The sequence below is a fragment of the Sorghum bicolor genome, chromosome 8 (assembly GCF_000003195.3).
Source record: "Sorghum bicolor cultivar BTx623 chromosome 8, Sorghum_bicolor_NCBIv3, whole genome shotgun sequence".
Taxonomy (NCBI): Eukaryota; Viridiplantae; Streptophyta; class Magnoliopsida; order Poales; family Poaceae; genus Sorghum; species Sorghum bicolor.
Window position 1 is genome coordinate 38,133,194 of NC_012877.2, and position 25,173 is coordinate 38,158,366.

A 25,173-nucleotide genomic window follows, 5' to 3' on the forward strand; every position below is an offset into this window, starting at 1 on the left:
AAGCCTAATTGTGGGGGTAATTGTTGACACCTGTTAACTCAAAATTTCTTAGCATTTATTTCTCCACCAGATATGAATATCTACTAGAATAGGGTTAACACTAACAATTTTCACGAGTTTTGCATATTCTTTGTTTTCTAGGGTTTATTCCATAAATAGCTGAAAAGAGGGATTCAAGTCTAAAATAAACACGAAACTTATCCACGACGCAACAACACTACCAACGGGACATGGGAAGACTCTGGAAGACACCTGAAGAGTCGGGGGCTAGAGGCCGCCAGGTGGGGCCGGCCGGCCCCACCCTAGCGCCGGCCGGCGCCCCACTGTTAGGGTTTTAGCCCCCTTCTGAAACCTTCCTCCACCGCCTCTGAGGAGCCATCTTGGCCGCTTGTTAAGTCGGTTTGATCCAACGGCGCGTATCCATCCCGCAGGCCTATAAATAGAAGGCTAGACCCCCTGGAGGGAGGCCAGATCAAGAGATGAAGAGTCAAAGCAATAGATAGAGATCCACTAGATTTAGGCTAGCAATCAAGACAGAGATTATAGAGATAGAGTAGAGGAGTAGAGATTCGTAGGAGTTCCAGTCTGTTGGAGCTTCCTTAGGAGCTGTATTCGTCTGGTTTTGGCTCACTCGCTCGGAGCTATGTTCTGAGGTACTTTGTATTTACCATTCTGAATCAAGTAAGCAACTTATTTTTATTCGTTGTTTGGTTTGCAACTCATATTATATTGAGTAATTTGATTTGGGTAGCTCCTAGGTCAGAGTAGTGATTTGTAGCATAGACCTGGTGTCTGGGCTATGGTTGCTTGTAGATGTCCCCTAATCAGCTGGACAGTGGTAGCTCGCGTAGGTGACTTTATAGCTACATTGAATCCTCTGTAGTCCACTTCCCAATGTTAGGACGATAGGCTTATAGGTGCCTGATAGGAGATTACTCTGTTTCTTCTCCTATTCAGGTTACTTGCCCGATAAGACGATATTACACAAAGTTTACCGGCTATTAGAACCAGAGTACATTAGCTATCTCCTCATTCTCAATAGTTTTTTAGATTGATTGTGTCCTCCTTAGATTAATAAGTTATAGACTAAGTCATAAATCACCTACTGTTCCTTTGGGTTTGATGTTAAAACTGGGTTGATCTTGGTGATGTGCTGATCAGTATATATTTGTGCGCTTGCGGATAATCTGATTATAATCATTATTAGGTTGCAGTTAATCTATACCAACAAGAGTACAAGGATGAAAACTAGGTACTTGCAAGAAATTATGGTAGAGCAACTATTCATCATCTCCATATAAGAGTTTATTCTAGAGATTCATCTTAATAGATTCAAGCTATCCTAGCAAAAACTAATTATGAAAGATAAAATATTTATTGAGTTTCTTGGATTATCATCTTTTTATCTTATCATAAACGCACTAGGAATGAATAAGTGAGTCAAGGGATACTTAGCTTGGTATACGGGGGTAGTTCTCCCCCAAGCTAGACGTTGACGTAGTCTGCGGAGGTTGTTGACTGGTAGTGAAGGCGTACTAATCCTCCTAGAGTGTCATGGGTACATGCTGTCACAAACAGCACTTGCCTCATTGTTGACATTGCTCCGACAAAGGACAGGACGTCCTTCTACCTGTTAGTTCTTCTTGATCCTTTGAAAGCCTCTGAAGCTCAAACAGAAAACAAAGCTTATGGAACTGATTAAGCGTTAGCAATAAAGCTCTAAGCTTTGGGAGTCTAGAACTTTCTTATACCCATTTATCTTTTAGCAGGATCAATATATTTTTTATACTTTTCATATTTATAATATGCAGATAGGAAAATAAATATGCTAATTTTTTTTTGTGCCACCACAGTAGATAAGTATGTAAGGTGTTGCATCACATATTAAATACATGGAGCTTAGTCGTTTTCTATATGCAGTGCAATACATATTTATTTTCTTTTCTATTGCATAAATAATAAAAATACAACTTCTAATGCAGTTAGCAAAAATAAATATGCTTAAACGAGAATGAAGATAAATACCAAGTTACCTCTTGGTGTGGTGTTTGGTGATTTTAGTCCTCTGAATAGGACCTCTTCCATGTTAATTCTTAGGTGCTTTTATCTGGTCTCAAAGGTGGAGACCATGATAGTTGCACCTCTTGAGATGGTGTCACCCATGTTTGTTTCTCTTCCAGCAGGTTGGAGTCAAGTACTAATTCTAGGAACTAGCAATATCTTCACTCAGTTTGCATGTTCATAGGTCTAGGTTCTTCACTTGTAGGATTCTTGGGGAGTTGACTAAAGTGTGTCCTGCTCATAGAGACAAGGCAGAAATAAAGTGCATGGGCTCAGTTGGTGGGAAAACACCAATAGAACTAAAAGGTTTGTTCATTATACTCTAGCCTTTGGCAGATTGAATGAGATAAAGTTGATACATGTGTTTTGGTCTATCTAAACATACGTGATAAGAACAAATTATTAGCAAGCTTGTAGCTTTAAAACACTTGGACGATCAGATTACTCAACATTATGGAAGGATGGTCTTTCTGTGCATATAACTTCATAATTATGACTATTATCTTCCAAAGATAGGATGTGCAACATTTTAGATCGTTGAATTAAAAGATACAAGACAAAAAAGTGATTCTGGGAACAAGCATAAAGAACTAAACATGTTGAGCTAATTAGATTGGATCAAATGAAGTTGTAACTCAAATCATGTTTGGCTCTCTACTTATGTGCATGCTAGAATGAAGGAAGATATTTTGGAAGTGATGATCACTTACCAAGAGATGTTACCTTTAGTACCGAAGCATGTTGACGTTGTAACATCTTGTGGAAACCTTTCTTGCTTAGCTATCTTGCCTCCTTTGTTGTACTCCTTTCTTGCCATTATTTGTTCTTTGTCTAATTTGTGCTTGGACCTTTAGCTCTTCTTATTATTTTACCCCTGCAAATCATTAGTGGTCAACACATACCAGAAGGCGTATACAAGTAATGACAAGGGAATTTTTGTAACACAAAGCTAAGGGTCACTTCCTATGCTACAAGAAGTTGTTTTAACATACTTAGCATAGCACTTTTTTTATTCACAATTACTTATTTATAAACGATTGATTTTATTTTCCCGATCTTATGTCTTTATTCTTAAATATAGGCATTATGAATCAACTGAAACTCATAGAAATAAAGCAATAGTAAATTTAGGGATTGCAAACCAGCGTGTGGAGCGATGAGGAAGAACTTGGTTGGATCATCTAGAGGAGTTGACCTTCTTTCTCATCTCTCAGCTTCTCAACCTTAGAGGTGAGAGTGTAGGATGTTACATACTCTTCTCTTGTTAATCTTTTCTTGATTCCTGATAATTAGTGGTTGACAAGATATTACAACTCCATGGAGTGAATGCATTGATCATGGATCATGTTTTGTGTCACCCTTCTTTCTTCTTGGCTACGCGTGAGTTGTGTCTCCCTTCATCTCTAGTGTGAGTTCATCTCAGGACTTTCCCATTTTGGATTTGATAGTATTTCTGCAGGGGTTAGTCCAACATAAATATTTTAATATCTACTATAGCATACTATCAGCTCAAAAATCAACCTAGACACCATGTCTAATTTGATTCAAGAAGGCATCTTAACATAAGCACCACGCTTAATTTAAAAAGCCTTTTGAATGTAAGATCACCACTCCTAAACTAGACACCATGCTTCATTTAAGAGATGTATGAAACTACTTCAAAGCCTATGCATACTATAGCAAACAAAGGTAGCATGAGAGCATTATAGAGATTTACTCAATAGTGATGATAGAGTATGATCATAGTGAGAAATATTATTATATTTTTAGATGCAAATGAATTGTATGCATGCAAGGAACTTGTTGGCGAAAGTAGATCTACAAACACAAAGGGCTAATACCCGATTCAACGTTAAGGCGTGCCAGCCGATTTGACCTTACAATCGACAAAGGTGGTAACTCGAACACTTTGGTCCCGACAACAGCGATGCGCCCGGATGTCATGGCCAAGAGGTGTTCACGTGGAACACAAGAATCCGTCGAGATTGACTCGAAGAATCCCTCAGAACTCGTAATTAAAAGGAAAAATATGCAAGGTGACGAAGTCGTCGAAAAGTAGATGCTAGAATACGTGTAAAAACTTGTGTTTGATTGATTGTGTATATCTCTTACATCGCTATGGGGTCTCATATTTATACCCTGCCCAAAAGGGTTACAATCAGACACGACTAGAACTCAAATTCCAAATTAAACAAAATCTGTATACAAAACAAACTCTAATAACTATGGAGAGCATTAAATTATCTTGGTCGGTACAAAACAAGTCACCAACTCTAATAACCGATCGGTAGACCACCACGACTTGGTCGACAACTCCTACGCCTTTCTCCATGACCTTCGGTGAACCATCTCTCATAGCCATCGGTAACCATCTACACCAACCATCGGCATGGACCCATCATCAACCCAGGAATTAGCCATATTCTGTCGCTTTCTCATCGGCACAAACCCTCATTGGCAACTCTTCTGTGAACTTAGTCACCACATCTCTGCCTGCCGATGCACACCTTATTAACTCCGGATACACGTCCAAAGATATGTGTCCAAAAATGGTGTCAACACATGCCCCCCAATTTCAGAGTATAAAATCATTAATGCTCCAAAATTTTGTCCAATAATGTTGTTTTTTCACAATTACTCTTTCCTGTCAATAATTAATTACCAAATCCAAACAACCTCAGCCCGGTCTTCCAACACGTATCTTGAATCCCCCAACTTTTCGAACTGAATCTCCCTAGTATACGTTCATCGGCAACATTTCCGTTAGAGACAACTACCGATGAGCCGACCAGGAGATCTTGCACAGTAAGATATTTCCAAAATCATGACCGCTTGCTGTCAAATCACCTGCACAATCCCTTGATTACCGTGTGAACGGTTACCATATCCACCTGAACACCTACGGATTTCACGGATACAGCGAAGAGATAAGTCAGATTTACCCCTGCCCTCTTTGTCTTATAAATACTTCCTTCTTCGGTACTCTTCCTCCATCTTGTCATTCTACGGCCTCAAACCCACCTTTCTGGCGGCGGCACTATTCGAGAACTTCAAGAACAACGTCAAGGATATCCCCTAACAATCTCCTGAGTCTTCGATTCTTCCCTCCTCTTGGGAAGAAATGGGCATCAACTTCGTCGTCCCTGAGGTCAACTCAACATCCCCTTTCTTCTTTTTACCATATTCTTGATCTTTCGCACAATTATTTACTTGGTATTTTATCTCTTCCTTTTCCCTATCTTTTCAACCTTCAAACCTTTAGGAATTGGCCGAGAAAATCGTTATTCCCACCGATCAACCCCACTTCCAATGCCTTGGTCCGTTGGGAAACCCAGATCCTACCGATTTGATAAATGCAGAGACAAATAGGATCCCTTTTAGAGCTAAGAATTTCTCTTTAGATCTGTGGAAAGACACTTTCCGTTCCTGTCCCAGTTCTACCAAGGGGTGGAAAGATTGCTTCCTGAGAGTCGGCAACTCAAATGAGGTTCAATGGGGTGAGCGCAAACTGGACTAGTGCATCAGGCTATCCATTGCCGATATAGAAAGAAATGAATCACTATTGATAGCAGCTTCGTATTTCTGGTCAGACACCCTTAATGCTTTCGTATTCGGCCATGGCCCTGCTTCTCCTACCCTTGCCGATGTACTTATGCTCACTGGCCTGGAAATAGCAACTGCCGATGATAGCCACCTGTTTGATAGTAAGCCTAGTTCTAAGGTGGAAACTCGCAGCATCGGCGGTTGGTCAGGATACATTCAGAAGTACCGAAAAATAGGATCACCCGGGCAATGGGAACATGCCATCTTTCTGAATATGTGGCTAGATAAATTTAGATTTTGTGGCCGATCGGCATGTCCGACTTCTGTTTATCTATCGGCAGCAAAGAAACTAGCCAACGGTGGTCGCTTCCCCCTTGGTCGATACTTGTTAGGCTCTGTTTACCATATCCTTCATCAAGTAGCCGAGAAGCTTCTCTTGGGCCAATCCATCGGCAACTTAGGAGGACCTTGGTGGTTCATCAATATGTGGCTCAGTGTTCACATGCACAAACGCCTTAGGTTTGATCTCTTCGCACAGCATTTTCCCAGAGATATCGCCGAGGATCATGAATTGGCCGATGCAGAATCAGCAACTCGCCCACCTTTGAATTATGGTGAGGCTGCCATACTTTTACCTAGTACTGGTGGCAACGAAGACCAGGTTAGCCGATTCTTCCAAACTCTCTATGAGGGTCTTGCCAAAGATCAACGGGCATGGATGCCTTATGAGGACCCAGAAACCAGATTCCCGCTCACTTTCCACCCTTTTGACGCTGCCCTCAATAAGGACCATGATCTGATGATGGCAATTATTACTCCGAGAGCTATACCAGTGAATATCTTTGGCAGTGTTAAAACTTCCAACCCCACCTATGAATTCTACAACCCATTGGCACTAGCTCGTCAACTCTCTTTTGGGCAGCTGCCGATTGGACTGAGTTATGCCGATGTGGTGAAACCAAGGGAAACCATAACTAGTGGTCTTGAATGGATCAGGATAGCCCAGCTTCCACCGAATGTCGATACGTCAGATATTGATTTATCAGCTTGGATCCCAGCTCTCTTCATCACTCAAGAATACAAACAGTGGTGGGAAGAGTGGAAAGAACATCTGTACTGCACATCGGCTCTGACATACCGCGGTATGATCGACCCTAAGTATAAGGTCCCTGAAAACATTGTAAGTCTTCAACTGATACCTCAATTCTTTTGTTACTTTTATCCTTATTGGTAACTCACTTTCTCCTTTCTTAACAGGTTGACAACCCACCACCAACAGTCAGCAGGAGTGGAAAGCCGATCGAGCTCCTTCCATCAGGCCTGATTTCTCTGATCGACAACAACGCACCAAGCCTAGCAGCTCTAATGCACCGGAATGTGCATTTTAAGAAGATAACCACCAGGCGGTCAAAGACATCTCCAACGGTTGTCGCTGCTACCTTGGCACAAGCTTTCAAGGTAAATCTTTGATTTCCTCAATTTATACTAATTCCATTCTATACTTACACAATCTTTCCAGGATACATCGGCCGCTATGGGAACCTCATCGGTAACATTTTATCTTTTAACAAGATTTTTATCAACATCCTTTCATATTTGGACTCATGAAATCTTGCTTATTGTAACAGCAAACTGGCAAATTAGCAAAGAACAGAAGTACGAAAACAAGTGCCGATGCCCCCCAGTCCAGTCAAGTCAAGAGAAAAGGCCCCAAGAGCAATTAGACGCAACCAAAATGCCAGAAGACAACACCGCATTCTCCTCCTCGTCCAGTGTCACCGATTCATGTGGAGTTGTCCCCCTCTTCACCAGGAATCCAGATGCAGCAAGCATCATCTCCTCCTCAATCAGCACCTCAGCCACAAGAAACACCAGCCGATGTGCTTGAGTAGACTGCCGATCCAGTGGATCCAATCATATCATCGGTAGTCTCTTCAGAACAGACAAGCACCTCACCCCCTCAAGGTAAAGTACTGTCCACAAAATTATCACCGATGGATTTACTTTTTTAAAATTATTATTATCCTTATTATTTCTCAGTTGACACTGTTCCATCGGCAACTCCAGCCGATCAACCTGTGATACCAGCGGCATCAACCAGCCACAGGTGTGAAATAGCTTTGAAGTAAGTAAGTTATCTGATTTCCATCCTTTATATCACTAATATCTGATCATCAAATAACTTATCTTATTTTCTTTCAGGAACAAGACTTCCCGGACAGCTTATTTTCCTTCGCCATTGATATTTTCAATGATGAGGGTGAGGAAGCAAGCTCCTCTCAAGCAATAGGGATCTCATCGGCAGAAATCAGAGCCAAACTAGAGGACCTGCTGGCCTTGTTACACCAAGACGCTGCTCAATTGGTTGACGATTCCGATCTAGCCAAAGCTCTGTTCAAGACTCTTCACGGCTAAATTCCAGCCGATGCTGAAGAGATTCTCTTCCAAGCTGCACACTTGGAGAGCCGGCAGCTCCAATACCAAAAGGCCACCCAGCGTCTTGCTGACAGAGCCACTCATGCCCAAATTTCAGAGGAGGTAATGCAAGTGAAGCGCCTTGCCGATGAGAAACACAAGAGCATCGGCATCCTACAGTCTTCAGGGGAAACACTGAAGCAGAAGATTTCCGACCTATCAGCAAGAAGGGAAGTCCTGCTAGCTAAGTTCAAGCAAGTGGAAGAGGCCCTCTCTCAAGCACAGCAAGAAGAAAGCCAGCTGCCCGATATGATCAAAACTCTTTGGCAAGAACGAAACACCCATGCCCGCAAGGCGCTGTAGATGAAGAAGAAGCTGAAGCCAGTGGATGGTTCTGCCTGTAACACCCTAGGTGTTAAGCATGCACTTAGTCTCATAAAACATTCAAAAGCATCCTCATCAAGCATGGCATAAGCATCACATCCCATGAGCACAAACATAATTCAAAGTGTGATTTTATGTGCTTTATTTTATGAGAATTAAATATGTTACAAATATCATGCTTGCATCTAAATTCTTGAATTGCCCAAATTAAGTTGAAATGAGTGTTAGAATATTTAAGAGTAATTTTGTGATATTTTTGGAGCTATAGAAATTGAGAAATTGATTTTATACTAAATTTGCCAAAACAGATTTATTTAAAAACCTATAACTAGTTTTGAGTTGTATTTCAAAATCTAATTGGAATTTGTGAATTCGACTTAAAGCAAAGTTGTAGGGTTTTTGTTCTGGAATAACTTTTATTTTGGGATAAAAAGGTGAAAATGATTTTTAAATAGTCCAAATGAATTTAGAAAGAATTTGAGAAAAGAAATTCAAAAAAAAAGAGAAAGGGCGCAGGCACTGCTGGGCCGACCCGCCTCCCTTTCAGCCCAGCCAGATAGCGCGGCCCGCTTCCCCTCCCCTCTCTCTCCCGCGCGCGGCGCCCGCCTCGCTCCACCCGGCGCCGGCCACGTGGCGGCCGTACGCCGGCGTCGTGAACACGCCGCGGCCGACCCGCCTTCACCTAGTCGGGACGCCGCCCCGCGCCCCTGTTGATGCAAATGCTGATCTGCAAACACAAAGGGCTAATACCCGATTTAAACGTTAGGGCGTGCCAGCCGATTTGACCTTACTATCGGCAAAGGTGGTAACTCGAATACTTTGGTCCTGACAACAGCGATGCGCCCGGATATCACGACCAAGAGGTACTCACGCGGAACTTGAGAACACGCCGAGCTTAAGTCGACGAATTCTTAAGAACTCGTAATGAAAAGGAAAAAGTATGACGAAGTTGTCCAAAAAGTAGATGCTTGGAATATGAGTAAAAACTTGTGTTTGATTGATTGATAGATATCGATTACAAAGCCCTAGGGTCTACATTTATACTCTGCTCAAAGAGCTACAACCAGACACAACTAGAATTCGAATTCCAAATTTAGACAGAATCCATGTACAAAACGATCTAAATAACTAAGGAAAACATTAAACCATCCTCACGTGACAAACTAGAACACCCCCACAAGCCGATCGGCAACTTCCAGGTTCTCCCTCCGTATCATCGGCAGACTCCTTTGTCATAGCCATCGGCGCAAACACATCATCACCTATGGACTTGGTCACGTTCAACCATCCTTCCATCGGCAACCATCTTCATCGGCAACTCACCCTGTAGATCAAGCACTGCCGTCTTATCTTGTCGACTTACACTTTACCAATCATGGACACGTGCCCAAAAACGGTGTCAACACATACCCCCAATTTCAGAGTATGAAATCATTAATGCTCCAAAATTCTCTGTAGTAATGATGCCTTTCCGCAATTAATGCTCCCAATCTGGTAACCGATAGCCTTAATCTGAACAACTCTAATCCTATTCCTCTGCGGATTCCTCGAAATCCTCAACTTCCCCGAACGGACATTTCCACTTTAGTCGCACATCGGCAATATTACCGTTACAGGGACTTGCCGATGGACGTTCATATCTCATCCTCCCAAACGGCTATCTCCACGTTACTTGCCCATCGGCAATATGACCGTTACAAGGCGCTGCCGATGAACCGACCAGGAGATCTCGCACAGTGAAATATCTATGGATAATGACCGCTTCCTGTCAAATCGCCTGCACAATCCCTTGATTACCGTGCGAACAGTTACCATATCTACCTGAGTACCCTCGGATTTCACGGATACGGCGAAGAGATAAGTCAGATTTGCCCCTACCCATTTTGTCCTATAAATAGTTCCTTCTCGGGTACTCCTTCCCCATCACATCATTTCACGGTTCCAACTCCACTCTCCCGGCGGCGGCGCTGTTCAAGAGCTCCAAGATCTCAACGAAGCCCCTGCTTCACCAACTCCGAAGCCCCAGATCATCTTCCTCGTGACGAGATGGCCATCAACTTCACCGTCCCTGAGGTCAGTCCTTCATCCCTCTTTTTGTGCTTTTTCTCGCATCCCTGTTCATCCGCAGTTCATTTTACTGAACATTTTCCTTCTTTCTTTTTGTTCTTATTCTTCCTTATATACCCAAAACCAATAGGATCTGTCCAACAAAATTATCATCCCCACCGATCAACCACACCTTCAATGCCTTGGCCCGTTAGGGAATCCAGATCCAACCGACCTCATTAATGCAGAAACCAACAGGATCCCCTTTAGAGCCAAAAACTTCTCTTTGGATCTATGGAAGAATACTTTCCGTTCTTGGCCTAGTCCTACCGTGGGATGGACGGATTGGTTCTTGAGGGTCAGCCACTCAAATGAAGTCCAGTGGGGCGAGAGAAAACTAGACCAATGCATCAGGTTGTCTATTGCCGATATGCATAGAAATGAATCATTGCTGATAGCTACATCATACTTCTGGTCAGACATGCTCAACGCCTTTGTCTTTTGCCACGGCCCCGCTTCCCCTACTCTTGCCGATGTAGCTATGCTTACTGGCCTAGATGTATCTTCTGCCGATAGCACCCATTTTTTCAACACCAAGCCCAGTGCCACGGTAGAAACTCGTTCCATCGGCGGTTGGTCAGGGTATATTCAGAAATATAAACGAACTGGCCCTGTCAACATAAAGGAGCAGACCAGCTTTCTAAACATGTGGCTGGACAAATTCGTGTTTTGCGGCCGATCGGCAGGACCAACCTCCGTCTATCTAGCAGCAGCAGAAAACTTAGCTAATGGTGGCCGATTTCCCCTTGGCCGATTCCTGCTTGGTGCAGCCTACCACCTCCTTCACCAAGTGACTAGAAAACTCTTACTCGGCCAGTCTATCGGCAACTTGGGAGGTCCCTGGTGGTTCATAAACATGTGGCTCAGTCTCCACATGCACAAGCGTCTTGAGTTTGACCTTTTTGCACAGCGTTTTCCAAGGGACATAGCCGAAAACTACGAACTGGATGAAGAAGAATCGGCAACACGCCCTCCCCTAAACTTTGGTGAAGCTGTCATAGTTTTATCTGGTATAGGGGGTAATGCAGACCAGGTCAGCCGATTCTTCCAAACCTTGTATGAAGGCTTGACCAGAGAGGAGCGAGCATGGTTGGCTTATGACGATCTAGACACCATGTTTCCTCTGGTTTTCAACCCGTTCAATGATGCTCTTGACACAGATCACGAGGTGAAGATGGCACTGGTCACTCCCAGAGCTATACCAGTGAATTTCTTTGGTAGTGGGAAAACCTCCATCCAGACCTATGAGTTTTATAACCCATCGGCATTAGCTCATCAATTAGCTTTCGGCCAGCTGCCGATTGCACTCTGTTATGCTGATGTGATAAAACCCAGGGAAGCCATCACTAGCCTTCTTGAATGGATTCATGTGGCCCAATTGCCATCAAGTGCCGATACAGATGTAGACCTATCATAGTGGGTTCCAGCCGCCTTCATCACTAAGGCATACAAGCAATGGTGGGCAGAATGGAAGGAACATCTGTTCTACAGATCAGCTCTTATGTATCGCGGCATGATCGACCCCGAGTACAAAGTTCCCGATGACACTGTAAGTATCTTCGAACCGATGTTTCAATTTTCTCATTTTTATTTCCATCGGCGATTTACCTTTGTATCATCTTGCAGGTTGACAACACCCCTCCATCGGTCAGCAGGAGTGGCAAGTCGATTGACCTGTTTCCATCAGGCCCAATCTCCTCAATCGGCAACAATGCTCCTACCCTGGCCGCCATCATGCATCGAGGTGTACGCCTCAAGAAAGTCACCACTAGGAGGACTCAGATATCTCCATCGGTAGCTGCTTCCACCTTGGCACAGGTGTTCAAGGTAATTGTTAAACCTTTTTATTCATACCGATTCTTATTATACATCTGCCACACTTGTACTCATAAATTTTTTCATATCAGCAGACTGGCGCATCGGCAAAGACCAGAAGCAAAGGTGCCAATGCCCCCCAGTCCAGCCAGCAGAAGAGAAAAGGTGCCAAGAACACTAGGGCACAAGCAAAGCGCCAAAGAGTAGCAACCCCTCCTCCTCTTCCGGTATTTCCAATTCTGGTGGAATCCTCTCCTTCTTCTCTAGAAACACAGACACAGCAAGTACCATCTCCCCCTCAACCGCAAGAAGCACCACAAGCAGAAGAACTCCGACCAGAAGAGCTCCAACCAGAAATACCTCAGCCAGAAGGCACATCGGTTGATACAGGTGAGCAAACTACCGATCCAGCAGGATCAATCATATCGTCAGTAGTTTCCTCTATCCAGACGAGCACTGCACCTCCCCAAGCTAACACATTTTCTTATGAAATTAGTACCGATGAACTTATTTCCTCTATTCTTACAATCATTTCTATTATTTTTCAGCTGATATAGTTCCATCGGTAACCCCAGTCGATCAACCCGTAATGCCATCGGCATCTTCCAGTCAGAGGCGAGAGATTACCTTGAAGCAAGTAAGCCACCCAATCTCCATCAGCACTATTTACCGATGCTTGACCATGGAATGACTCGCTTTGTTTTCTTTTTTAGGAACAGGATTCTCCCGACAGCCTGTTCTCCTTTGCCATTGATATCTCCGAAGATGAAGGCGAGGAAGCAAGTTCCTCCCGGGCAGTTGGGATTACGTCGGCAGAGATTAGGGCAAAGTTGGAAGAACTATCGGCTCTCCTCCATCAGGACACGGCCCAACTAGTCGATGACTCTGATCCGGCCAAGGCTTTATTCAAGACCTTGAGAGGCCATATTCCCGCTGATGCTGAAGAAATCCTCTTCCAGGCCGCACATCTAGAGAGTCGTCAGCTGCAGTACCAGAAAGCTGCCCAGCGCCTTGCCGACAGAGCGGCTCATGCCCAACTCTCCGAGGAGATGATGAAGGTGAAACTCCTTGCCGATGAGAAGCACAAGAACATTGGCATTTTACAGTCCTCAGGAGATGTATTGAAGCAGAAGATTTTCGATCTATCGGCGAGATGAGAAACCCTACTGGCAGAACTCAAGCAAGTAGAAGATGCCCTGTCCCAAGCCCGACAAGAAGAAAGCCAACTGCCAGAGACAATTAAGCTTCTCGAGCAAGAACGAAACACCCATGTCCGCAAGGCGCTGCAGATGAAAAAGAAGCTGAAGCCGATTGAAGGCTCTGCCGATGACGACGTGAAGGAGATAGAGGAAGCCAACCAGATTCGTCTGCGCGCCATATCGGCGATCCAGGCGCTGTTGAACACATGAACCCTTCATCAGCAACACATCCTTGCCCCTCTGCACTTTCCAGCTCTCTTGTTGTTTAGTCTAGCTGATAGGACTGTTATCGGCACATTTTGAAACATTAAGTCCGGCCCCAGACACATCTCAATCCAGCCGATAGGAGTGTTATCGGCATTTAAACTTTTATGCATCGACCCATATACTTGGGTAGTACTTCTTTAGATATTTGCCATTTAATGCTCTGGGAAATTTAACTCCTTCGAGAGTTTCTAGAATATAAGCATTACCAGGAGCCAATCGACTTATCCGATAGGGACCTTCCCAATTGGGAGACCACTTCCCAAACTTTGGACTTTTAGTCCCGATCGGTAAGATTAATTTCCATACTAAATCCCCATCGGCAAACTCCTTAGCTTTTACCTTCTTATCATACCATCTGGCAACTCTTTTCTTATTCTCTTCTATACTCATCAAAGCCCTCAGCCGATGCCCTGCTAGATCATCCAACTCGTCTGTCATCAAAGTAGCATAATCATCGGCAGCCAATTGATCTTGAAAAGATAATCGCCTAGACCCAGCCTTAATTACCCAAGGTAATACTGCATCATGCCCATACACCAATTGATAGGGTGAAACCTTGGTCGACCCATGACAAGCCATCCGGTATGACCATAAAGCCTCGTTTAACAACGTGTGCCACCTTCTAGGATTTTCTTCAATCTTCCGTTTAATAAGCTTAATAATTCCTTTGTTAGACGCCTCGGCCTGCCCATTGGCTTGAGCATAGTAAGGAGAAGAATTCAACACTTTAATCCCCATACCGATTGCGAATTCATCAAACTCCCCTGATGTAAACATAGTGCCCTGATCGGTAGTAATTGTTTGAGGAATCCCAAATCGGTAAATAATATGCTCTTTCACAAAATCAATCATACTGGCCGATGTAACTTTCTTCAAAGGAATAGCTTCAACCCATTTGGTGAAATAATCGGTGGTGACTAGAATAAACTTATGCCCTTTGCTAGATGGTGGATAAATCTGGTCGATCAAATCAATAGCCCATCCTCGGAACGGCTAAGGCTTTATAATAGGATTCATAGCCGATGCAGGCGCCCTTTGAATATTACCAAACTTTTGACATCCTTGACACCCTTTGAAATACTTAAAGCAATCTTCAAGTATAGTCGGCCAATAATATCCATTCCTCCTAATCATCCACTTCATCTTAAAAGCCGATTGATGTGCTCCACATACCCCTTCATGGATTGCTCCCATCAAACTTCTAGCTTCATCATCACCGAAGCATCGGAGAAGAATCCCATCAATAGTTCGGTAATACAATTCATCTTCGAGGAGCACATACTTGGTAGCTTGAAACCGAACCCACCTTTCAACTTTCTTAGATGGATCCTTCAAATAATCAATGATTTCTTTTCTCCAATCATCGACACCAATTGCCGATATCGTACTAATCATAGGCTGATATCCCAAGGCATGCTGAGCCAACCGATTGGCCTCTTCATTATGCAATCGAGGAACATACTCTAATCGGAAGTCTTTGAATTCCTTTAACAGTTGTATACTCCTTTCGTAATAAGTTATGAGAACTTCACTTCGACATTCATAGCTTCCAGCCAATTGATTTATAACTAGCATAGAATCCCCGAAGACCTCAACAGCATCAGCATGAACTTCTCTTAACAACTCTAATCCCTTTATTAAAGCTTGATACTCAGCCTGATTATTCGTCGACGTGGCAACAATCGGCAAGGAAAACTCATACTTCCTTCCCCGAGGGGAAATTAATACTATGCCGATCCCTGCTCCCCGGTCACATGTGGATCCATCAAAGAAGAATGTCCAAGGTACAATTCCCAAAGTTTCCACTGTACCACAATGTCGTGTTACAAAATCGGCCATAATCTGACCCTTAACTGCCTTAGCCGATTCGTAACGCAGATCGAATTCCGACGGCGCCAAAATCCATTTACAGATCCAACCACTCATAATCGGCATAGACAGCATGTACCGGACCACATCATCCTTGCAAATAACAGTGCATTCGGCCGATAGCAAGTAGTGCCTCAACTTGATACAAGAGAAATATAGGCACAAGCATAGTTTCTCGATAGCTGAATACCTGGTCTCAGCATCAATCAGCCTCCTGCTTAAGTAATAAATCACACGTTCCTTCCCTTCAAATTCTTGAATTAAAGCCGAACCGATGACCATCCCATCGGTAGACAAATACAATCTGAAGGGCTTCCTTGCTGAGGTGGAATTAAAACTGGAGGACTCACTAAATAGTTCTTGATTTCATCCAGAGCCAACTGTAGTTCCTTCCCCCAGACAAACTCTTGATCGGCCTTTAACTTCAGAAGAGGACTGAAAGCACGAATTTTACCAGACAAATTAGATATAAACCTTCTGATAAAATTTACCTTGCCGATCAAGGACTAGAGCTCGGTCTTGTTGGTAGGGGCCACTATCTTATTGATGGCATCAATAGATCTTTGACCGATTTCAATCCCCCTTTGATGCACCATGAAACCAAGAAATTGTCCTACCGAAACACCAAATGCACACTTATTGGGGTTCATTTTCAAACCATTCTTCCTTGTGCACTCCAACACCTTTCGTAAATCAGCAAGATGCTTTGTCAAGTCTCCAGATTTTACCATGACATCATCAATATAAATCTCCACCAGCTTGCCGATGAACTCATGAAATATAAAATTCATGGCCCTTTGATAAGTAGCACCAGCATCCTTTAGGCCGAAGGTCATGACTATCCACTCAAACAATCCAACATGACCAGGACATCTAAATGTGGTCTTTGGAATATCTTCTTCTGCCATGAATATCTGATTGTATCCTGCATTGCCATCCATAAAGCAAATAATCCGATGCCCAGCCGCAGCATCAACTAGCAGATCGGCAACTGGCATTGGGTATCCATCCATCGGTGTAGCCTTGTTGAGATTCCTAAAATCAATGCAGACTCGAAGCTTCCCGTTCTTCTTGTACACCGGAACAACATTGGAAATCCACTTGGCATACTGACACTGCCGAATAAACTTGGCTTCAATAAGTTTAGTTATTTCGGCCTTGATGTCAGGAAGAATATTAGGATTACATCGGCGAGCAGGCTACTAATGTGGCCAAAATCCAGACTTGATAGGCAACTGATGTTCAACAATCGATCGGTCCAAACGAGGCATTTCAGTATAATCCCAAGCAAAGCAATCTTTATATTCCTTTAACAAATCAGTCAACTGCTGCTTACACTCAGGACTTAACTTAGCACTAATAAAAGTAGGTCTAGGTTTATCACCACTACCTATATCTACTTCTACCAAATCATCGGCCGATGTGAACCCCTGGCCTAATTTTCCATCATCGGCGAACCTATCCATTAAAAACCATCTTCAGAACCGACTGCTTGGATCGGTGGAATTTCATAATCGGCAACCTTGAGAAAATCCTTTTCCCAAGCTTCTCCTGAAATACACCTAGTCCTTTCATAGGTGTCAGCCTCTACCGATGCGATGACATAAGAAGAGTCTCTTGGGACAATTTCAATCTTATCGCCTACCCACTGGACCAAGCATTGGTGCAATGTAGACGGGATGCAACAATTGGCATGAATCCAATCTCTTCCCAACAGTAAGTTGTAAGCACCCTTTCCACTGATCACGAAGAAGGTTGTCGGCAAGGTTTTACTGCCGATGGTCAACTCTACGCATATAGCTCCCTTAACTGGGGATACATTGCCCTCAAAGTCCTTGAGCATCATATCGGTCTTGGTCAGGTCCTGATCTCCTTTTCCAAGCTTCCGACACACAGCATACGACATGATGTTGATAGCAGCCCCACCATCAATTAGAATCTTGGTCATCGGCTGCCCATCAACCCTTCCTTTGACAAACAGAGCCTTGAGATGTTGCCTTTCATCATCGGCAGGCTTCTCGAAGATAGCTATCATCGGATCCAGAGCCAATTGAGCTATTTGGTCAGAGAATTCTACCTCATCAAAACTGGATGGCGTGAGGAACTCTATCGGCAACATAAAGACCATGTTGACATCTGTCGATGGACCTTTCCCCTTAGGATCTGGTTGTTGCTGATCCCTAGACAGTCCAAAGTTCTCCCCCTTGCTCGAGTCTTCTCGCCTTTCACGCTGCAGTCTTCTCTTCTGAGTCCTGGTCAACCTCTCCGAACACCATGGAGGAAGTTGCTGCTGCCTTACTGATGGGAGGCGATTTTCTCCTGACCCCATTTGGTAAGTATTGGCATCTCGGCAGATGATGAACTCATCGGGAGCCCGTGCATTGGCCATCTCTTCGAGTTCTTCCTGGATCCTGGGAAAATATTCAACACGATCCCCAAGTCTATCGTGCACACTGAGTCTGCCCCCCAGCCGATCATGAACGGATGCTCTCCCCCTAATCGGCCAATCAAATCGTCGATCATTATCACGATAGTACCTATCGGACCTGTCATACCGGTCATAACCGTTGCACTCGGGACAATCTCTGACAGTGGGGAGTTTGATATTTTCCTCCCAACAATGAATGAAGAACGGGCAATTCCAGTGGTCCATATGCCGATTCCACTTCTGTCGGCGTCTTTCCTATTCCCGACGATAATCCTCTTGCTGGCGCCGATACCGATCTTCACGTTGCTGCCAAGTCTCCCGGGGCCTCCTGTGAGTTATCACAACGCCAGATCGGGGAGGCCTTCCTGAGTTAGCTCCCTCCTGGATCAAGCCTTTCCCTTTCGCATCGGCAGTAGTGATTTGATGCTGAGGATCCACCGATGCACTTCTTTCAGCTGCTTCTGACGTTAAGACCTTGGCCTTTCCCTTCGCATCCAGCATGTTCGTTGGGAAAGGATGTTGATCAATCTTCATCGGCTTCTGGGTCTTGGAACTGTCAAATTTGATCCTTCCAGACTCTATAGCCGATTGTAGTTGCTGTCTGAAAACCATGCACTCATTAGTGTCGTGAGAAGTTGCATTGTGCCACTTGCAATATTTCATCCTTTTCAATTCTTCAGCCGATGGGATCACGTGATTAGGTGACAGCTTGATCTGACCTTCCTGAAGTAGAAAGTCAAATATCCTATCGGCCTTAGTGGTATCGAATGCGAACTTCTCTGGTTGTTTATGTCCAAAAGGGTAAGACATCGACTTCTTATTTTTCACCCATTCTGCCAAGTCGATGATTGGTTCCTCATCAGAGTCCGAGCTTGTTGCTTCATCAACGAACGACACCTTTTTGTCCATGCTCTCTTGGGCTCGAAAGGCTTGATGTCTTGATCAGAAATCCTTTGCACCAAATGACTTAAGCTTTCAAACTCCTGAGACGCATACTTGTCCCTGATGTGTGGCAACAAACCCTAGAAAGCCAAATCGGCTAGCTGCCGATCATCCAGAACCAGGCTATAGCATTTATTCTTGACCTCACGTATCCTCTGCACAAAACTTTCAACCGATTCATCATTGCGTTGCCTCAATTTAACCAAATCGGTGATCTTCTTCTCATGGACCCCAGAAAAGAAGTATTTGTGGAATTGTTTCTCCAGATTGGCCCAAGTAATCACTGAGTTGGGAGGTAATGATATAAACCAGGTAAAAGCTGATCCAGACAATGATGACAAGAACAAGCGAACCCTTAACTCGTCCCTGTTACCAGCTTCCCCGCATTGAATGGTGAACCTATTGACGTGCTCCATGGTTGACGTGTCATCCTGCCCGGAAAACTTAGTAAAATCCGGTACCTTGTACCGATTTGGAAGCGGGATCAAATCATATGCGGGAGGATACGGTGTCCGATAAGAGTAAGTGTTGACTTTGGGTTTTATTCCAAATTGGTCCCTCATCACTTCAGCGATCTTATCGGCCCAATAAGCATCGGCATCTTGCCGATGAGGCGATTGCGGATCGGGCGCCTACTGGTAGGCTTCCACGTGTCGATGCGGCGCACGATCTGCATGGAACATCAGATTAATCATCTGGCCCCCAATTTGTGGACCACCAAGCTGTTGCCCGCGAATCTGTTGTCCGCCGACCTGGTGCCAAGATTCATTGGCTGGTTGGGAATCCCCTGATTCTGAAACCCAGGATAGATCTGGCTCTGCTGGAACCCTGTAGCCTGATGACTCTGTTGGGGTGTTTGTGGAAAGACTTGTTGCCCAAGCCATCCATTATTAGCATTCATCGACATAGGACCTGCTGATGACTGGTAATTGGGTATCATCATCGAATTAGCATACCCTCGTTGAGTCATAATCCTCTGTTGCATCAGCATTGAGTCTACCGATGCGTTAGGCATCTGGAACATCGGAGCTTGAGAATTCCCAGTGTAAGGTCTTGCAGTAGTAGTTGTAGTATACTGGGGACTCTGATTCATCGGCATGCTTGGGGTGCCGATGCCATAGGAGCCTTGCCTCTCACATCAGTCGCCTGCGACATACCCGGTGTTAACTCTGGAGGCATACCATAACCCCACCAGTTAGGAGGAGGAATCGATCCTGACATTGCTGATGCCAACAGATCTATAGCGCGTTTAATCTGCCCATCTAAAGTTGGTGGATTAGTCGTCATCGGCGTAGATCGTGCATTAGTGATTCCTAACGTGCTTGGCGGAACAGGAATTTCCGTGCCCGCAGCGGCCGTAGCAGCCGATGGAGCTGTAACCACCGGTGATCCTGGCTGATGATGAGAGGGGCCCACATAGTCTGGTGGCAATTGTCCTTCCTTGAACGTTCTGGCTATGGCGTTGAAAACCGTATTGGACAGCACAACAGCTTGGTTGATCAAAGCACGGTTGATAGCACTATCAAACATCTCTTGAAGTTTACCAGGATTGGCTTCGAAAGTAACCTGCCGAGGCATCGGCAGCGCATCCTTCTGGATCACTTCGCCGCTCCTGTTTATGCTGAAGGACCTCAGGCATTGCTCCTTGTAATCCTCCATGGCTTTAGCAATAGCTTGCTTCTGCTCGTCTTTGAGACTATCTTCTGTCACGGTGATAACATTCTCCAAGTCGAACTCAGTATTCGACATGTTGATCTTGATCTTGAATCTATCCCACCGGGCGTGCCAAAAGATGTGTTGATGCAAAAGCTGGTCTGCAAACACAAAGGGCTAATACCCGATTTAAACGTTAGGGCGTGCCAGCCGATTTGACCTTACTATCGGCAAAGGTGGTAACTCGAATACTTTGGTCCTGGCAACAGCAATGCGCCCGGATGTCACAGCCAAGAGGTATTCACGCGAAACTTGAGAACACGCCGAGCGTAAGTCGACAAATTCCTAAGAACTCGTAATGAAAAGGAAAAAGTATGACGAAGTCGTCGAAAAAGTAGATGCTTGGAATATGAGTAAAAACGTGTGTTTGATTGATTGATAGATATCGATTACAAACCCTAGGGTCTACATTTATACCCTACTCAAAGAGCTACAACCAGACACAACTAGAATTTGAATTCCAAATTTAGACAGAATCCGTGTACAAAACGATCTAAATAACTAAGGAAAACATGAAACCATCCGCACGTGACAAACTAGAACACCCCCACAAGCCGATCGGCAACTTCCAGGTTCTCCCTCCGTATCATCGGCAGACTCCTTTATCATAGCCATCAGCACAAACACATCATCACCTATGCACTTGGTCACGTTCAACCATCCTTCCATCGGCAACCTTCTTCATTGGCAACTCACCCTATAGATCAAGCACTGCCGTCTTATCTTACCGACTTACACTTTACCAATCATGGACACGTGCCCAAAAACGGTGTCAACAGCCCCAGGCCACTCCATTCTGTCCCCTCCCCGCTCCCCTCTTCTTCCTCCGCTCGCGAGCGCCACCGCCGTAGTCGTTCCGCCGCAGCGCCATCACCGGAAAAGCCCCGCTGCTCACCGCCGGTCCCACCAGTGGCCTATCCTCGGCGCCAAAGCCACCACTGCACTCGCCTTCGCCGCGGTAAGCTTTTGCGCACGCTCTACCGGGGTAAGAGGCCACCGTATGCCGTGAATCGCTCATCGGAGTTACTACGACCTCGCCGGAGAGCTCCGCCACGTCGAACCTCACTCGTTTCTGCATTGTTTCGCTTGCTTTTTGGCGCGTTAGATCCGTAGCTCGATGGGGAAGCCTCGACGGGACTTTGCGCGCGCTCTACCGCGCCGGAGCAACCTGGCCACGGCGAGCAGCGCCGCCGTGCCGCCATGCATGCTCGCGAGGGTGCTCCGGTCATCCTCCGGCCGATCCAATTGCACCCTTGGGTGCGCCTCACTGCGGGGAGCACGATGGTGCTCACCCCGTGGCCGGGGACCTCACCGCTGGCGAGATCCGCTCGTCGGAGGTGCCCTCCCTCTCGGTCGCAGTGACCAGTGGGGTCAGAGGCCCACTGTCAGTCGCAGGGGGACCGAGTTGGGTACAGATCCGGGTGTCCTTAGAGTTTTTTATCTCGGTTTTGAATTGGTTTTCAGAAAATAATTTCCAGAAATTGATTTAAATGATGGAAAATCCATATCTTGAGATGCATGGCTCCAAAATGAGTGGAATAAATTTTGATGTGTTCTAGAATCTCAGATCTATAGTTTGGTTTGGTTGCATGTCATGTTTGGACAATTCTTCTGTGCAATTATATTTAATCCATGTTTTTACTGAAATTTGGAAAATGCATAGTAATTAAAATATAGCTCAGAAAATTGTGGAACTTGTTTTTTTGGCTCTGCATAGATGATTAGGCTCTAGGAAAATTATGTCACACATTATTTGCTGTATGAATTAATTTATGGTGATTTAAATGCTTGCATGGCAGTGGTTTATGATTTTAAATAAATAATTGGATCATGCAATTAATCTGGAAATTTTTGTGGGTGTTTCTTATGTTAATAAGTTAATTATAAAAATATGAAATCTACTGTTTGACACTTATACCACAGTAGAGTATTTATACTTGCTTTTATGAATTAATCATGCGATTTTTGTAGCTCAAAATAACTGTCCAAATATTATGGGAAATTTATGGTAGACTTTATGTTTGACTGGTAGTCTACTGTAATTTTTTGTAGAATTTATTGATAAACAGAAATGCATGCTAGTTTGGTAGGCCTAAAAATGGATAAGGAAATTATGAATTGTTATACATAAGTTAAGTAAAATAAAAGGGGTTTGGTGTACCTTTGAAGCATCTTGTGAGTTGCTGGTTACACTTGAGGACAATTTGTAGAAGAGAAGGGAATAGATGCTTAGTGTGATTGCATGTTCTCGGATGATGTTGACTACCTTGTAAAAAGAATGACCAATTAAATCATCTATGCATCATGTCATGGTCATTTGGTACCCTCTCATATAAGCATTGCACCCGGGCAACTCGCACTCCACTCATGAGCACACATGCATCATACAGGCTCACAGAAGAACGAGGTGGGACCCGAGAAGCAGGAGGAAGCACAGGAGCAGGAACCTCTGGGAGTGTCAGAGCCCGGAGAAGAGCTGCAAGAGTGCCCGGATCACAAGCCGAGCACGTTTGAGAAAGGCAAGCCCCGGAGCATTCTAAGTCTCCCTATTCTCGCTAACTTAAATAATATATTATGCTTGTTCTACTATGTTACATTTAAGTGATAGGAATTGCTTGATATCGTTGATGCATATGTACTCCTTGATATCCCCACTTGTTTATCTACCTTGTCCTATGTAGATAGGCACGGAGTCTATGCTTAGCTTGCCTAGTCCGGTAGAAGTCGGGTGATTCCCTGTCACCTACGAGATATAGGTGGATACCTGCATGATTAAGCGGTGATTGCTTTGGTAGAGAATAACCAAGTGTGGAATGGAATTTGAGACCGGGCAGGGTCTTATGGTGGGTTGACTGTAGTGCCCCTGCCTGTGTCGATTAAGGACCGATCGTTGACGGCCCTCTTGTCATGTTGAACGCATGCCCCACACTTAGCTGGAAGGATAAGTCGTTCCGACCGCGAAGCCTGAACACTATCCGGGCCGGAAGTCGAGCCGCCATGCGCTGTATTGGTGATGGTTGAGGAGAACAACGAGGGCGCGGCACGCAACCTTGATATACCTTGGATACCTCGGTCGCCGGAACGGTCCTCGGGTACTGGCGGTGCCTGCCGAACCCACGATTTGGTCCTTGATAGTGTAACACGGTGATCTGTAGCTCACTTTATCAGTGAGTGTGGTTTGTGTGGGGAATACCTCGCCAGCTGGTTAGAAATCGATTCGAATCGCCATCGCGCCTGGACAGTGAGCACTTGACATGAGCTTCGTCCTCGTAGTAAGGACTATGGAACACTTGGGTTATATGATAAATAATTGCATGAATGCTATGATGAGGTACCATCATATTATTACATTGTTTGCCATAGTGCAGGTGCAAACCTAGATAATAGGTAATGATACTTTCAACTTGAGCTAATTAAAAGAAGAAGGATTCCTTCAGGATATGTTAATAGAATAGTGTTTTTATGCAAAAAGTCATCAGCTACCCCCGCAATATAGCCTTCATGATCCTTGAAGAGTTCTTATTTTTCGTTTATGACGGGTAAGTCTAGCTGAGTACATTCTCGTACTCAGGGTTCTACTCCCATGTTGTTCTGCAGATGGTCAAATGTACTATGGTTATTGCATCCTCTCCTTGTACCCAGCAATGGGCGATGACTAGACCAATGGGCGATGACTAGACCAAGGGCGATGGTCACTCTACCTCCTCTTTTGCTTTTGTGGGAATGACTGAACTATGGCACTGTATCAGACTAAGTATGTGTGTGTTATTTTCGAACTATGAAGCTTCCGCTACTTGAGAACTTGGTTTGTAATAATTTTAAGAACTCCGATGTATTTTATGAATGTTGTAAACTGAATGTAATTGTGAATGGTGACCGCTAAACTTATTACGATCTTGGCTGTATGTATGATATGTGGTCTGAAATCCTTCGAGATTTCACGGACTACCGGGATTATATGGGTTTAAGCTCGATGGTTCGACTGTGTAAATGGTCACTATTAAGCTTAATCTCTTATAATTTGGGCGGTTCTGTTACAGCTGGTATCAGAGCAAGGTTTGGCGAGTTACTATTCATAAGTACGTTCTAAACTAAATTTAAACCGGTTTAATAAAAGATTTTATTAATTAATGATAATCAAGGTGTCAAACTAAGTTTTTGGAAAACTATCTAGTGTGCCATGGTCATATCCTCTATGCCCAGTTAAGGACTCTAATGTGGCTAGTTAAGTACTGACTTGGGGGGATTATGCATCATATTTCTATTTCGTCGCTCATACGGCGTGCAATAGTATGAGTACCATTCATTTGAGTGGTAATGTATGGACTAATTCTTCCTCTACGCCTCAGTAAGTGGGAGCTGTGAGAGTATGATCGGATACACTGCTGATCTAGGGGAGTGTTGTTAGGTGCTGTGTCATGCATACATGTT